At 43.5% G+C, this 17,694-nt stretch overlaps 1 protein-coding gene across 1 annotated transcript in view; it reads left to right on the forward strand.

The window, feature by feature from the left end:
- Positions 1 to 17,694, forward strand: part of LOC135219784 (U3 small nucleolar RNA-interacting protein 2-like) — a 183,140-nt gene that overhangs the window by 146,534 nt on the left and 18,912 nt on the right. The gene's annotated exons all lie outside the window — the stretch shown is intronic.

Consider the following 17,694-nt stretch of genomic DNA (forward strand, 5'->3'; position numbering starts at 1 on the left):
ATGTATAATTCCTGGAAAATTTTGTTCCTCTTTCTAGTGTAAGAATGAGACCAATTTATCCCACTGGAAGGAGAGGTGTGATAAATCCCACCCCAGACTCTCCTTTAGTCCATATTCTGTTAGTTATCAAAGATTCTAAGTTAGTAGAAGAACATACTAATACAGTACATCTAATAGAAATCCCTCTGTAGGAACCCAGACCTGACTTTATACTCAGTCACATTATGAAGAGGCTTCCATATAAATAATCTTTGTAAGTTGAATATTTAATATATAGGAAGACAGTAGTTATATGCTCAGACATTATAATGACCCTCTCATACTGCAAGAACCAGGGAAGGAGCAAGTTCCTTCAGACCATAGAATTTTATGATGATCAGAATCCAGACTTGTGATGTGAAAGTTTGTTATAATGAAGAATGTTTTGGCAGATCAATTAAGTTGGAAGGGTCAGATCTCACTGATAGAGTGGTTGCTAAAACCCCAAAATATGTCCGGACCAGAGGAAACTGTATAGCTCCCCATGCATTGATATGTTTGCTATGAGCCAGAAAAGATTGCTGATGTACTGTTCTCCCTACCAAGACCTTCAAGCTTTGTCAGTGGATGCAATGCTGATTGGCTGGTCCAATCAAGACTTAGATGTTTCCTTCCTTTATTCTTTAGAGGCAAGTTTTAAACCCATTCCAGACTTCCAAAAATGTAATATAGTGCATCATCGACTTACAGGGGGGTATCTGTTCCAGTGTTGCACCGTAAGTTGATTTATATTATTAACCCTTAAACGCTGAAGTGAGCGCCGAGCGGAAAAAATATTTTTTTCAAAAAATCACAGCACGCTTAGTTTTCAAGATTAAGAGTTCATTTCTGGCTCCTTTTTTTGTCATTGCCTGAAGTTTAGTATGCAACCATCAGAAATGCAAAATAATATCATTATCATATATAAATAATACAATATATGATAGCGCAAAAACAAAACGGTTAAAGCTAACGAGTTAATTTTTGTAGTTGTATTGTCCACTAAATTGCAATCATTTTGGTATATAACACATTGTAAAACGATCAAAGCAACACAGAGAAAATATTATCACAAAATGATGCATGAATTCGTAACTAGCGAGCGGACGTATAATTTTTTTTTTTTTCCAAAAATTCACCATAAATCTAAATATTGTTCTAGAGACTTCCAATTTGTTTCAAAATGAAGATAAATGATTGAATATTACTGTATTATAAGAGTTTTAGCTTACAATTGCAGTTTTCGACCATTTCGGACAAGTTAAAGTTGACCGAATGTAGAGTTTTTTTATATATTTTTTTTATATGCAAATATTTCAAAAATGAGAAAAGTTACAACCTTCAATTATTTTTTTATATTCTACATGAAATTGTGCACATTTTCATATATAAAACTATGAAATGTCTAATATGAAATGGAGCAAGTATTCCGAGAATGCGACGTACGCATTTTGGAGATTTGCGTCCGAGAATCCGTGCGCGGAGTGAAGGAAAGTTTTTAAAAATTCACCATAAATCTAAATATTGTGCTAGAGACTTCAAATTTGTTTCAAAATGAAGACAAATGACTGTAAGAGTTTTAGCTTACAATTGCGTTTTTCGACCATTTCGTTAGAGTCAAAGTTGACCGAACGTGGTTTTTTTCTATTTATAGTGATTTATATGCAAATATTTCAAAAATGAGAAAAGCTACAACCTTCAATTATTTTTTGTTGTATTCTACATGAAATTTCGCACATTTTCATCTATAAAACCTTATGTAAAGGCTAATTAAAAATGGTGCAAACCTTACGACAATCGCACGTATGATTTTTTCGGAAGTTACCGCACGGACGAAAGGAAAATTTTTTTTTTTTCTTAAATTCACCATAAATCAAAATATTGTGCTAGAGACTTACAATTTATTGCAAAATAAAGGTAAATGATTGAATATTACTAGAATATAAGAGTTTTAGCTTAAAATTGTGTTTTTCGACCATTTTGGCAGAGTCAAAGTTGACCGAAGGTTGAAATTTTTGCAATTATCGTTATTTATATGAAAATATTTCAAAACTGATAAAAGCTGGAACCATGGGTTGTTTTTAGTTGTATTGTGCATGAAATTGTGCACATTTCCATATCTAAAGCTTTATGTAACGGCTAATTTAAAATGGTGCAAACATTACGACAATCGCATGTATGATTGTTTTGGAAGAGTTACTGTGCGGACGTAGGAAAAAAGTTTTTTTCATAAATTCACCATAAATCGAAATATTGTGCTAGAGACTTCCAATTTGTTGCAAAATGAAGGTAAATGATTGAATATTACTAAAATATAAGAGTTTTAGCTTACAATTGCGTTTTTCGACCATTTCGGTAGAGTCAAAGTTGACTGAAGGTTGAAATTTTAGCACTTATCGTTATTTATATGAAAATATTTCAAAACTGATAAAAGCTACAATCATGAGTATTTTTTGTTGTATTCTACATGAAATTGAGCACATTTTCATATATAATACTCCATGTAACGGCTAATTTAAAATGGTGCAAAAATTATGTCAAAGTGACGAAATAATTTCTGAGATGTGTCACTGATACTTTTTAGTGCGATAAGAAAGATATTGGCGCTTGCGCGCCTGCATAACGATTGTAAACAAAACAACGCCTTAATCGGTGAGCTCCCAGCATCCCCCAAGGCGCGTGATTCAAAAGTTTTCGGCTGGTAGGCCTATAAGTATTTTTATCCTAATTTAAAAAAAAACTTTTCTATGTTGACGTAAATTATGTCCAGTCGGCACCCAACAGACAATTTATCTCGACATAAAATACGTCCAATAGGCGTTTAAACCTCTTCATTACCGAAAGTTTGTTTGGAGGTACCTGGGTACGACCATTGAAGTCTACTATACCGCACCGGGTGCATAAAGGTGGTACGCATAGTACCACCAAAACTCCTCTTTTTCAGACAGGGACTTCCAATCATTCTGTAATTTCGGTTTGAAGAGTTTGGAGCAAAATAAACAGTATGACACGATGCCAGACGTATGATGAACCCCAAAAAATAGTATTATTACTGCTTATAGTCGTGTAGGTGACAGGTGAACTGCGTCTCAACAAAAAATCTCAAAACCAGACAAGTGTAAACATGTAATAACTTCTACCCAAGTAAAAAACCAGTTGTATCATCATTTACTGTATTTATTTATTTATTCACTTATTACATTTTTACAAATAAAAAGGATATGAACACCAGATAAATGAAGGTAGAAATAAAGCCTTATAGTAACTTTATATATAAAAAAACCTAACCAGAGAAAGCAAAAAAGCGATTTTTTCTGAGGACAAGAAACTTGAAAAATTAGTTTAGATACCCCTAATGCCCCTAAAGTTGTTTTTCTGTGATGAAACTAATCTTAGAAAAAACGTAGAAAATGACATCGCCCAATTTTTGAAAGATATACTATAAAATTTGCGATTTCCATATTTATTGGCGGGGCTTTCGCTTTAGTTTTTGCTCTTTTTTTTTGTTATTACGTGCTTATTTACTGTTCTATTTTGATAATACTTTATGTGCATGTTCCAGGTGCAATATACCAACATTCTGTAAGACCGAATTTCTATTCAAGACCGTAGTTTTCTCATCGACCACCAGTGTCCCTTGTACAAGGGACACTGAGTTTCACATTTTTTTTCATAAAATCATTTATTTTCCCTGTAGGATGATAAAACTAACAGAGAATATGCGTTATTATAGTGCTAATAATACCTGATAATTTCATTAGCCTGTCTTGATTAGTGTATTTTTGGCAAATATTTTTACGATGGGCACCCCTCCAAACTCGAGTCACTACCGAGAGATTCAGTTCGGCAGCGAACACAATGTTTACATTCTGCTCACCCACCCGGTAAAGAAGGGGTTAAGGGTTAAGTTGATGTTTTGCTGTTATCAGCGCTTTAACAGCAAATTTTGCTCTTTTACTTGATATTTGGTGCCATTAACTTGATGCTCGCTGTAAAATGCCATTAACAGCGTTGAAAAACTTGGTGTCCCCATAGGTTGGTGATGCACTGTAATGACCTTCCTAGCTGTACGGTAGTCACAGAGAAAACTGTTACCTACCTAATGCCTTTAACCTTTTGTGCTTCAGCTAACTAAATGGTGGCCTTGAGAGCATAATATGAACTAGAGAATTTTCTTGACCATGTCAGAAAAAACTGCTCAGTCAACTAATAACTCGATCAATAACAAGGCTACTCCTATTGGAATTGGTGTTAGTCTAAAGTTCCCTTAATTCCTATAGCCACATCATTCAAGTTTATCCAGTTTCTTGTACAATGGTACCTTGGCATACGAAATTAATCTGTTCTGAGGTGGCCTTCATAACATGAGCTTTTCGTATCTTGAACCGCATTTTGCATGTAAAATGCCTAATCCGTTCCAGGCCCTACAGAAACACCCCAGTAAATTTTATAATAAAGCTAAATTGACCAATAAACAATTAAATACTACAACAGTTTGGACCATTCAATACCTAACTTAATACGTATTACTAATATGTACCTGTAAATAAAGTGTATTAGTGTACATGGTATACAAGAAATACTGTATGTACATATGTATATATGTAGTAAAATGTGGAACCTTACCTTTCAAGTGAGGCTATCTCCGAAAGTGGCGACAGAGGAGGAGGACAAACAGCAGAAAATTTGTTACGTAGTACGTACACTTAACTTAACGAAACACATTAAAATGTCAGGAAGCATAAACTAAACTTTTATACATTTAACTTACCTGTCAGATATATACTTAGCTATTTGACTCCGTCGTCCGACAGAAATTCGAATTTCGCGCACACGCTACCTGTAGGTCAGGTGATCTACTTACCTGCCGCTGGGTGGCAGGACTAGGAACCATCCCCATGTTCTATCATATTTTTTCTGTCGGCCATACTGGCAACATCGTTGTGGGTATCTCCGGCTGGATTCGTATTTTGCATCGCAATTGATCTTCGTTTGGACTTCTCGGTGACGTATTTGCATTGATTGTAATCTGGCATACGCGATTGTGGACCGTTTTTGGAATTTGATTTGGATTGTTCAACATGATGTCTGATTCTGGAAATGTGGTGAGAATGTGTGTGAATGCGGGTTGTAAAGTTAGGATGCCGAAGGCATCAATTGATCCTCATACTATTTGCAGGAAATGCAGGATGTATGAATGTTCTTTTGGTAATACTTGTAATGAATGCAAGGATTTGAGTGAGGAAGAATGGAAATCTCTAACCTCATACGTGAAGAAGTTAGAAAGAAACAGGGTGAGGAGGTCTTCTTCCAAACCTTTATCTAGTTCTAGTCGGGGTTATTAGTAATAATATACCCTCTTCTCCTTTTACTGCCCCATCTAATGTACCTGCTCCTTTATTAGAACACACAGATTCGGCATCTGAGATAGCGAATCTTAAGCCGTCTCTTCGGAAAATGGAAACCAAAATGGCGGCCTATGAAGGTAAGCAGTGTAATTATAGTTGCTGTGGATAGTGATATAAGTGTCCCCATGTGCAGTGGAGGGGGCGTCTGATTGTCTCACAACGCTCCCAGGCCTAGACCTCTTTCAAGCTCCCAAGCCCAGAGGAGAAGGAATGTCGAAAGCCGTAAGGAGGATCCCCAACAGTCAGACGTCCCTTCGGCATTTTCTGTATCGCCACAGAATGCTAGAGAACGTTACAGAAAAAGCGTTCTGCGTGAGTGTTTCTCCTCCTCGGAGAATTCCTCACCTAAAGAGGGTGGAGATCGGCGGATCTTTCTCGCCCCCTTAAAGACGTTTGGATGAACCCAGGATTACTTCTAGTCCTGAGCGTTTTCAAGAGGAGGACCATCCAGTAATTAAACAACCGAGGGTAGACAATAATGAAGAGACTAAAAGAATCCTTCGCACTATGCAGGATTCCATCACTTCTCTTGTGGGAGTTCTGTATAAAGACCCTCCCAGAAGGAAAGACGATTTCCTGCCTATTAAGAAGTCTAGGCTATCGAGGGTTCAGACTCGCCATAGTATTTTGTCTTCCTCTGATTTGGAATCGGATTCATCAGCCTTGCATAGGCCGAGCAGGATCCGTTTCTCCTGTCAAACGCAAGCACGAGACGCCAGACAAGAGCGTCGAGTTTGCGAGACGTGAAACGTCAGCCAGGCGCGAGCGTCAAGGTAGGCTCGTCATGCCATCCAGAAGCAGGACGCCTCCCAGAACGAGGATCCAGGCAAGAGCCAGGACGCTACGAGGCGCGAGACGTCAACAAAAAGCAGGACACCTCTCAGGAGAGAGTCGTCAGGCAAGCGTCAGGACGCTCCAAAGCGGTTGACGCCAGCTAGAAGCATGACGCCTCCCAGGAGCGAGGTGCGAGGCAAGAGCCAGGACGCTTCGAGGCGCGAGACGTCAACAAGAAGCAGGACGCCTCTCCAGGAGAGAGTCGTCAGGCAAGCGCGAGGGACGCTCCTAAGCGGTTGACGCCAGCAAGAAGCAGGTGGACGCCTCCCACGGGAGCGGCTTCTCCTGATAGAGAATCGGTCAGGAAAGAGCGATCTCCTTCTAACCTGGAACTGGAAGAGATTTCTGAGGAAGAAGTTTCAACTAACGAGGGACTTTCCAATTATAAAGTTTTAGCCTCGTTACTTCTAGAGGAGTTTGCGGATTCTCTTAGTCCTGCAGCTCCTCCTTCGCCGAGATCTCTGTTTTTGAGCACAAAAACCCCCAAAATCCTCGGCTTTCTTAAAGATGAAACCGGCGATCTCATGAAGAAAGCCCTCCAGTCTTTAGATTCGTGGCTTTTATCTAAAAAGGAAACTTTGAGAACGGTTTATTGCTCTCCTCCTCCAAACTGACGGGGAAAAGAGAGGCATTTGGTATAAGACAGAAGAGGCGATGGGATTGATGCTCCCTTCGTCGGCAGATTCAGATTTCTCGAGTCTTGTAGAGTCTGTGAGAAGACAGTCTCTCAATTCAGCAAAGGCGTCCTGGAGTATTTCGAGTTAGATCAGCACCTTAAGGGAATTTTTCACGTCTTAGAGGTATTCAACTTCTTGGATTGGTTCTCTTGGGGTGCTGGCTAAGAAGACAAGTGAGCCAGATTTTCTAGATCCAGAAACTTTGCACAGTGTCCTATCTTGCATGGATAAGGCTGTGCAAGATGGTTCTGGTGAGTTGGGCGGCTCTTTTTGGATCTGGGATGTTGAAGAAAAGATCTATTTACAGTTCCTTCCTAACGAAAGGAGTTTCTCCTTCTCAGAGGTCCGCTTTATTATTCGCACCTCGGTCAGAACATCTGTTTCCTTCATCTTTAGTGAAGGATGTTGCGAGATCCTTGTCGGAAAAGGCTACGCAGGACCTTCTTGTACAATCTATAAAGAAAAGTAGACCTGCAGTTAAGACTCAGAAGAAGGTGGCTCGGACTCCAGTGGTGCCCTTTCGTGGAGCCCCTTCAACTCGATCAACTTCGGAGAGAAGACCCTTCGACAAGCGAGGGAGGTCTTCCTTCCGCTCTTTTAAAAAGAGCAAATAGCAGCCTTGTCCTCCAAGCACAGGTAGGGGCCAGACTTCAATACTTTCTGGATGCCTGGTCCGTAAGAGAAGCAGATCCCTGGACTCTGTCTGTCCTACAGAAGGGGTACATCATTCCCTTCGTAGACAGACCTCCTTTTGGCAACATCTCCAAAGGATTTGTCGACGAGTTACAAGGACCCTGGACTGAACGAGACTCTCCTTCAGACGGTGGTGTCGATGAGGGACAAGAATGCTATAGAGCTAGTGCAAGATCCTTTCTCCCCGGGGTTTTACAACCGCCTTTTCTTGGTTCCAAAGGCTTCGGGGGGATGGAGACCCGTCCTAGATGTAAGCGTCCTGAACAGGTACGTGGAGAAAAAGTTCTCCATGGAGACTTCAGCTTCAGTTCTGTCTTCCCTACGTCAGGGAGATTGGATGGTATCCCTGGACCTTCAGGATGCTTACTTTCATGTTCCGATTCACCCATCGTCAAGAAAATATCTAAGATTTGTTGTTCAAGGACAAATCTTCCAATTCAGGGCCTTGTGCTTCGGCCTATCGACCGCCCCTCAGGTATTTACGTATCTGATGCGGAACGTGGCCAAATGGCTTCATTTAGAAGGGATACGCATCTCAATGTATCTCGACGATTGGCTAATCCGGGCCAAGTCAGAGAAACGGTGTTTGGAGGACCTTCAGTCTACTTTGAACCTAGCAAAGACGTTAGGATTACTCGTGAACCTCGAGAAATCGCAGATGATCCCCAGTCAGAACTTAGTCTATTTGGGGATTCGGATGGATTCTCGGGGTTTTCGGGCTTTTCCGTCCCAGGAAAGGATTGCTCGGGGATTACAAAAAATCTCGAGCTTCCTAGAGAAAGAACGGAGTTCGGTGAGGGAGTGGTTAAGTCTTCTGGGAACCCTTTCCTCACTAGAACAGTTCATTTCGCTAGGAAGACTCCACCTTCGCCCTCTTCAATTCTTCTTAAGAAGAATTTGGAGTTGGAAGAACGGACAGCTTTCGGACACTTTCAGTATTCCTCTGGAAGTAAAGAATCATCTGAAGTGGTGGATTTTTGTTTTCCCTTAGAAAAGAACGAGGCTTGTCTCTAGAAGTTCGGAACCCAAACCTAATTTTCTTGTTCTCAGACGCTTCAGAGAAGGGATGGGGAGCGACTCTAGGGACAAAAGAAATATCAGGCCAATGGAGGAAGGATCAGCTAGACTGGCATATAAACTCCAAAGAACTTTATGCCGTTCTTCTAGCTCTAAAAGCCTTCGAGACACAGGTGTTAGGTCAAGTGGTACAGGTCAACTCGGACAACACCACAGCGTTGGCCTATATCAAGAAACAAGGGGGAACTCACTCTCTTTCTCTGTTCCATATAACAAAAGAGCTGTTGTATTGGGCAAAAGAAAAGAAAGTGACTCTTCTCACAAGATTCGTGAAAGGAGAGAAGAACATCAGAGCAGACAGGCTAAGCAGGTTAAACCAAGTTCTCCCACAGAATGGACCCTTCACATTCAGGTGTGTCAAGCTCTGTGGTCCCTGTGGGGCAGTCCACATATAGACCTATTCGCCACCTACCTATCCAGAAGGATAGAGAACTTTTGCTCCTTAGTGGAAGACCCGAGAGCGATAGCGGTGGACGCCATGCTACTGGACTGGTCAGGCCTAGATGCCTACGCATTTCCCCCCTTCAAAATGTTAGGAGTGGTGTTAAGAAAGTTTGCGGCATCAAGAGGGACGAGACTAACACTCATCGCTCCCTTTTGGCCGTCTCAAGATTGGTTCACAGAGGTACAGGAATGGACAGTGGACTTCCCAAGATCTCTTCCACACAGGAGAGATCTTCTCAAACAACCCCATTTCGAGAGGTACCATCAAAACCTCCCGCTCTCGCTCTGACTGCCTTTCGACTATCGAAAGACTTGTCAGAGCGAGAGGCTTTTCAAGCAAAGCTTCAAAAGCAATTGCTAGGGGCCCGGAGATCTTCAACTATTCGGGTCTACCAATCAAAATGGGATGTATTTAGAAGATGGTGTAAGAAGAATAAACTGTCCTCTTCCGATACCTCTGTGACCAACATAGCTGATTTCTTGATTCCTTAGAGAAGAATCAAAATTATCAGTTTCTACCATTAAAGGTTATCGAAGTATGCTTTCGGCCGTATTTCGAAAACAGAGGTTTGAGAATTGCAGAAGATAAAGAACCTCCACGATCTTATTAGATCTTTTGAAACCTCAAAAACCTTTTCTCCTCGCACTCCGAACTGGAACCTAGATGTAGTTTTGAGATTTCTATCATCTAGTAGATTTGAACCTCCTCTCAACGCGTCGTTTAGAGATCTAACGAGAAAATGTATTTTCTTGTTGTCGTTAGCGACTGCGAAGAGAATTAGTGAAATACACGCTCTAGATTCTCGAGTAGGATTTAAGAGCGATGCGGCAATTTGTTCTTTCCAGACTCTGTTTCTGGCTAAGAACGAGAACCCCTCTAAACCTGGCCAAAGAGTTTTGAAGTTAAAGGACTTTCAAATCTAGTAGGAGAGGAATTAGAAAGATCTTTATGTCCGGTTAGAGCTTTGAAGTTCTATTTAAAGAAGAAGAATGAACTAAACGGATGTAAACAAAGCCTGTGGTGCGCAGTTAGGGATCCTAGTAGACCCATGTCAAAAAATGCATTAGCATTCTTTGTGAGGAGCATTATTACGGATGCTCATAATGACTGCACTGAAGACTCTTTCAGGACTCTCCGAGTGAAGGCTCATGAGGTTAGAGCGGTAGTAGCCACTTCATTAGCATTTCAGAAGAACATGTCTTTAAAAGACATTGTGGATGCGACTTACTGGAGGTGTAATTCAGTGTTCGCATCGCACTATCTCAAGGACGTTAAAGTAAACATATGAAAAGTGTTTCTCTCTGGGTCCTTTTGTATCAGCCGATACAGTGCTGGGGCTGGGAGCACATAACGATCCTTAGAAAAAATTTGTATTTGTTCAAAATTTTGATAGTACATAGATTCTACCTTGTGAGACGAGTTGTTGGTTTTTTCTGCTGATTAGTATGCTTGCTGGCGTACGGACGTCCGAGCTTGGATCAGTGGGGGGAATCAAGAGACGTCTTACTGAATAGATTGTACAAACATTTTTTTTTTTTTTTTTTTTTTTTTAATTTTATTTTTATTTTTGTACTTTACTGTACGAATGTTTGTGTTTCGAGTTTTGTGGTCGTTTGCAAGAGGTTAGGGATAACTTCTTGCAATCTTAGAACTAACATGGATAGGTTGAGGTGATCGGGGTCGATGTTGTGCTCCTTGTATAAGGTCTTGTCAAGTAAGTGGATAAGCACCCATTGACGTAGTCCTTCCAGGATCTACCAAGTAAGTGGGTAAGACCCTTTGGCAGAACCACAAGAACTCTTAGCCATAGATCAATATCTCGCTGAGGCTCTTGAGACTGTCTAGACTCCTGGATTGTATTCATGAAGTCTTCAGTCTAAACAGGTAGGAACCAGGTTTTATTTATTTATTACCTACAACGATAGTTGTGATTCCTGTTTGATTCTATATTTAGCTGTCTCGTTCCCACCTCCAATGGTGTGAATCAGCTAAGTATATATCTGACAGTAAGTTAAATGTATAAAAATGATATTGTTATGATACAATAAAGTTTTATACATACTTACCTGGCAGATATATACAAAATTATACCCACCCTACCTCCCCTCAGGAGACAGGCGGTATAGAAAAAATATGATAGAACATGGGGATGGTTCCTAGTCCTGCCACCCAGCGGCAGGTAAGTAGATCACCTGACCTACAGGTAGCGTGTGCGCGAAATTCGAATTTCTGTCGGACGACGGAGTCAAATAGCTAAGTATATATCTGCCAGGTAAGTATGTATAAAAAACTTTATTGTATCATAACAATATCATTTTACGAAACACATTAACAAAAATGTAATACTTAACTTACAAAAAACGTAAAATAAAAAATTTTTGTTTTATTTATTTTGTTTATTTATTTATTTATTTTATTTTTTTTTACAAAATGTCAATTTCTTCCTCACTTTCAACTTTCTGTTTTTTAGTATTATCAATTGGATCTTCCTTTTTGCTTACTCCTACTAAAGGCCTCTTTAAAAAATAACTATCCAAGGAAGATTGCTCCTGCCTACTTTTCACAATGTTCCTGAAACGACTCAGGCAAACGTCATTGAACTGCGCAAGCATACGACCGGTGTAAGCCTTTTTGGGGTGTCTCTTTTCTACAATTGATTGCACCTTATGAAAGGCAGCTAGAGCATCCTTCATTTCTGCCGTTGTCATAGGGTCGTCCTCCTCCTCCTCCTCCTCCTCCTCGCCGCTGCTAGAGAACTCTTCTTGAATGACGTTATGTTGCATGGCCTCCAACTCCTTCAGGTCATCTGTCGTAAACTCCTCTTGGTGCTCCTCGAGAAGGTCATTGATGTCGTCCTTGTCGACGACCAGCCCCATGGACTTGCCGAGTGCAACGATCTCGTCAAGATTTGGTTGCAAAACAGTTTCAGGATCGTCAACTGTTTCTGATTCTGCATCAGCTTTGCCCACGTTGAATCCCTCAAAGTCTCAGGCGGATACGGCATCAGGCCAGAGTTTCCTCCATGAAGAATTCAAGGTTCGCCTCGAAACCTCCTGCCAAGCTTGATCGACGAGTCGGATGCATATGACGATATCGAAATGCTCCTTCCAAAATTCATGCAAGGTGAGATTTGTGGTATCGGTGATGTCGAAACATCTCTTGAAAAGATGTTTCGTATACAGCTTCTTGAAGTTTGATATTACTTGCTGGTCCATGGGCTGGAGGAGAGGGGTGGTGTTAGGCGGAAGATAAAAGAACCTTGATAAAAGAATACTCTGCTAGGATATCTTCCTCGAGGCCAGGAGGGTGGGCAGGGGCATTGTCCAACAACAGCAGACATTTCAGAGGGAGACACTTCTCTTCCAAGAATTTCTTCACTGTCGGGCCGAAACACAGATTTACCCAATTAGTGAACAAAAGTCTCATTACCCAGGCTTTCGCATTAGCCCTCCACATCAATGGAAGCTTATCCTTTAGCACTTTGTGGGCCTTGAAAGCTCGAGGAGTCTCGGAATGATAGACAAGTAGGGGCTTCACCTTACAATCCCCACTGGCGTTCGAACAAAGTGCAGGTGTAAGCCTGTCTTTCATAGGCTTATGCCCAGGTAGCTTCTTCTCTTCCTGCGTGATGTACGTCCGACGAGGCATTTTTTCCAAAAAAGGCCAGTCTCATCAAAGTAGAAGACTTGCTGAGAACTGTAGCCTTCGTTGATCGTCATCTCGTCGAACATCTTAATAAAGGCTTTGGCCGCTTTCGTGTCCGAAAACGGCTGGCCGCCTCCCCATGCCGCACCACCGAATGGATGCCAGTCCGTTTACGGAATTTTTCTGACCACCCATGCGAAGCCTTGAAGTCTGGGGTTGGCGTCGATGTCCCTTCTCCTCCGTCGTCTTCGGCCTGGGGAATGAAACCGCTGAAAATAGCGCTTTCCTTGTGGGAGATTGCCGTCTCAGTTCTCGTTTCGCCAGCGATTTCTTTGTCCTTTATCCAGACAAGAAGTGGCCTTTCCATCTCGTCGTGCACGTGGCTCCTCTTGCTAGACGAAATAGTCACGCCCTTGGAAGGTGTAGCTGCTTAGATGGCTTCCTTTTGCTTAAGGATGGTGCCTATTGCAGAGGATAGGGAGAAATTGTGGTCTAATGTGAGAGATCTGAAAGTGGCTAGTGATATAAAAAGTGCAAGTGCAGTGGAGGGTGCGCCCGCTCGGACCTGTCGTGCTCCTAGTCCTAGACCGCTTCCAAGCTCACCAACCCATGTGAGAAGGAATGTCGACCGACGAAGGGAGGTGAGAGGTTTTAGCTCCCGAGCGGCCGTCCCCTCGAGCGTACCTGTTGACGAATCCCAGGACGCTCACCCTCGCCATTGGAGAGGCGAGGTTAAAGTGTTTTCTTCGTTGTCTGACGACGCAGTACCCAGACGGGGCTGGCGTCAGACGTCGAAATCTTGACCCCTGAAAAGACAACATCCAGTAGAGCAGGACGCCAAGCATCAAGAACTGCCAGGATGTAGTTATTGGAGCAGCCCGGAGCGCTCCCCTTCCAGCTCTGATATTTGCTCTCCTACCAAGCCAAGAAGCAAGATGTCGCACAGGCGGCCGTCGTCTTTGGTAGGAGGCAAGGAAATATTGGAGCGGGGGAGGCCTTCGGTGCCGGCAGCAACTCCGGAACGTTCCTCTTTCGACTCCGATGCTTGCTCTCCTACCAAACTAAGACGCAAGATGTCACACAGGCGGCCGTCGTCTTTGGTAGGAGGAAAGGAAGTATCGGACGGAGGGAGGCCTTCGGTGCGTGCTGCAACTCCTGAACGCTTTCATTTCGACTCCAATGCTTGCTCCCTTACCAAGATAAGACGCAAGATGTCGCACAGGCGGCCGTCGTCTTTGGTAGGAGGACAGGAAGTATCGGACATTTGGATGCCTTCAGTTCATGCTCCAGCTCCTCCTGCGGATTGGCGTTTGTCTCTCGCCGAACAGGATGAAGAGAGAGAGATTGAAGTTGCGGCTTCCCCAGTCTGTCCCCAGCAGCAAGAAGCTCCGCAGTTTTCCTTACTGCAAGATTTGCAGCAAAAGCTCTCCTCTTTAATGCAGGCTCATCAGCCTACTAAAAGCAAAGAGGACACCAAGCGAAGCATTCGTCATAAGCTTGGACGAAAAGCTGGACGCCAGGACGACATGCCACTAAGAGCTGGACACCAGGACGACATGCCTCTAAAAGGTGGACGCCAGGACGACATGCCTCTAAAAGGTGGACGCCAGGACGTAGAGCGTCAAGGTTTTCAGCAACTAGACAACAGACGTCAATATTCTGAACAACAGCACGCCGAGCGTCAAGAGCCTGGACGCCAGGACGCCAGGCGTTGACATTCTGGACACCAGGGCGCCAAGCATCAAGATTCTGGACGCCAGGATGCCAGGCGTCAAGTTTCTGGACGCCGAGCGTCGAGAGGCTGGACGCCAGGACGCCAGACGTCAAGAGGCTGGACGCCAAGACGCCAGGCATCAAGAGGCTGGACGCCAAGATGCCGAACGTCAAATACTTGATCAGCATGACGCCGAATGTCAAGAAGTTCCACACCAGGAGGCCGAGCGTCATGATTCTCGACGCCAGGACACTTGCAGGCGGCAAGAATATTCTTCGGAAGCACCGACGAAGCATGACATGGCGACGTCGGTTATGGGTCGATCGGAAGAAGGGAAGGATGACTCCCCCCCTTCTCCTTTTGGTCTGATGGAAGACCTTTCCGATGAAGAAAACCAAAGAGATTTACAGCCTTCGTCGGACTTGAAAAGACTGATGAAAGTTTTCACGAACTTTTTCCAGAAAACTTTGTTCCAGCTGCCCCTCGTTCCCCACCTTCAGAGTTCACTCTAGGGAAGATAACTAAGAAGTTCGACTTCACAAAGATGGTGTTGTCACGCTCTTCGAAGAGAGCCTTGAAAATTATGAAGGAATGGATGGACACGAAGAGAGACCAAGGAAAGACAGCTTTCTCATTTCCTCCGGCCAGATTAGCGTCCAGATCTAGCATCTGGTATGACACTGGAGAAGCTCTTGGTCTGGGAGTTCCCGCTTCTTCCCATGGGGACTTCTCTAGTCTTGTGGACGCTTCTCGTTGGACGGCCATGGGAAAGACGAAGGTTTTTTGGTCTTCCTCTGAAAGGGACCACCTCCTGAAAGGGATTTTTAGAGCCTTCGAGGTGTTTAATTTCTTATATTGGACTCTGGGATCTTTGGGGAAGAAATTAGAAGCCTCCAAGTCTGCTGACACGGAAGAACTTGTTCATCTGATGTCTTGTATAGACAAAGCTCTTCGAGACGGGTCGAATGAACTAGCGGCTCTTTTCTCGGCGGGAATCTTGAAGAAAAGGGCCCAATTGTGTTCTTTCCTTTCGAATGGGGTCACACCCATTCAGAAAGCGGAACTACTTTTTGCTCCCCTTTCCGCTCATCTTTTCCCTCAAGAATTGGTAAAGGAAGTCTCCTCTGCCTTAACTCAAAAGGCTACTCAAGATCTTATGACAAAGGAAAGTCTTACCATCAAGTTTCGGTGCTCAGAAACTCAAGGAAGCTAAACCTCTGCCTCGAGTTTCTTGGCCCTTTCGAGGTAGATCCCTCAGTAGAGGGAGCACAAGACCGGTGGCAAGAAATTCTAAGAAAAGAGGCTTCAGACAAGGGAGAAACAAAGTTTGACAGCAATCCTCTTCAGACAGCAGTAGGAGCCAGACTTTCCAACTTCTGGCAAGCATGGGAGGGGAGAGGAGCAGATCCTTGGTCAATTCAGCTTCTCAATGAGGGACACAAGATCCCTTTCTTGAAAAAACCCCCCTTAGCAGAAAGACCGATTGACCTGTCAGCCAGATACAGAGAGGAAACCAAGATCCAAGCGATACAGCAAGAGGTTTCTATGTTGCTTCAGAAGGAAGCAATAGAAAGAGTTCGGAATCTGGAGTCTCCAAGGTTTTACAACTGCTTATTCTTGGTTCCCAAGAGTTCGGGGGGATGGAGGCCAATACTGGACGTGAGTGCCCTGAACGTTTTCGTGAAGAAAACAAAGTTCACGATGGAGACAACGAAATCAGTTCTAGCCGCAGTCAGACAAGACGATTGGATGGTTTCGTTGGATCTCCAGGATGCATACTTTCACGTCCCTATCCACCCGAACTCCAAGAAGTACCTAAGGTTCGTTTACAAGGAAGAAACTTACCAATTTCGAGCTCTTTGCTTCGGCCTAAACACCGCTCCTCGAACATTCACGAGGCTGATGAGCAACGTAGCAGGAATACTACACAAAAATCGTATCAGGGCCTCGCTGTATCTGGACGACTGGCTCCTCAGAGCCCACTCCTACACCTGCTGTCTGGAGAATCTTCAGAAGACGATTCGGTTATAGGAAGACCTAGGCCTTCTGATAAACCGTCAAAAATCTCAACTAATCCCATCCCAAGAAATCTTGTATCTGGGTATGAGGATTCAGAGTCGGGTTTTCGGGCTTTTCCGTCTGAGTTGAGAATGAGACAAGCCTTGGAAAAGTTGCAAAACTTCCTAAGGAAACAGACGTGCTATGCAAGGGAATATGTGAGTCTGCTGGGGACCCTTTCCTCGCTAGAGCAGTTTGTCTCCTTAGGAAGACTGAACTTTCGCCCTCTTCAATTCCACCTCAATCGGCATTGGGACAAGAGGAAGACACTAGAGACAAAGTGTATTCCCGTTTCGGACTCTTTGAAACACTGTCTACGGTGGTGGAACGACCCCGTCAAGCTCCAGGAAGGCCTTTCCCTAAAACAGAGGAACCCAGACCTAGTGTTGTTTTCAGACGCCTCGGACTCGGGATGGTGTGCAACACTGGGAAAGTTGGAGGTCTCGGGCTTCTGGAACAGAGAACAGGAGAAGCTCCATATCAATCAGAAAGAACTGACTGCAGTTTTTCTGGCTCTCAAGGAGTTCGGAAGCGCAGTTCAGAACAAAGTTGTGCAGGTCAACTCCAACAACACGACGGCGTTGGCCTACATCAACAAACAAGGCGGAACCCACTCCGAGTCCCTCTACAAGACGGCAAGAGAACTTCTTCTCTGGACGAAAGAGAAAAGTGTGACATTACTAACACGCTTCATTCAAGGCGAAAAGAATGTAAGGACAGACATCCTGAGCAGGAAACATCAAGTCTTGGCGACAGAGTGGACTCTCCATCAGGAAGTCTGCAAGAACCTGTGGCGAATCTGGGGTCGCCCATGCATAGACCTCTTCGCCACAGCACAAACGAAGAGGATGGAGACTTATTGCTCTCCAATCCCAGATCCCAAGGCAACCCACATAGATGCGTTCCTCATGAATTGGGATCATCTAGACGTGTACGCCTTCCCGCCATTCAAAGTGGTACACAAAGTGTTGCAGAAGTTCGTGTCTCACGAAGGCACCAGGATGACTTTAGTGGTTCCGTTCTGGCCGACAAGAGAATGGTTCACAGAGGTACTGGAATGGATGATGGACACCCCCAGAAGCCTTCCTTTAAGAGTCAGAAGCCTTCCTTTAAGAGTAGATCTAC

This window comes from Macrobrachium nipponense, chromosome 1, assembly GCF_015104395.2.
Source record: "Macrobrachium nipponense isolate FS-2020 chromosome 1, ASM1510439v2, whole genome shotgun sequence".
Classification (NCBI taxonomy): domain Eukaryota; kingdom Metazoa; phylum Arthropoda; class Malacostraca; order Decapoda; family Palaemonidae; genus Macrobrachium; species Macrobrachium nipponense.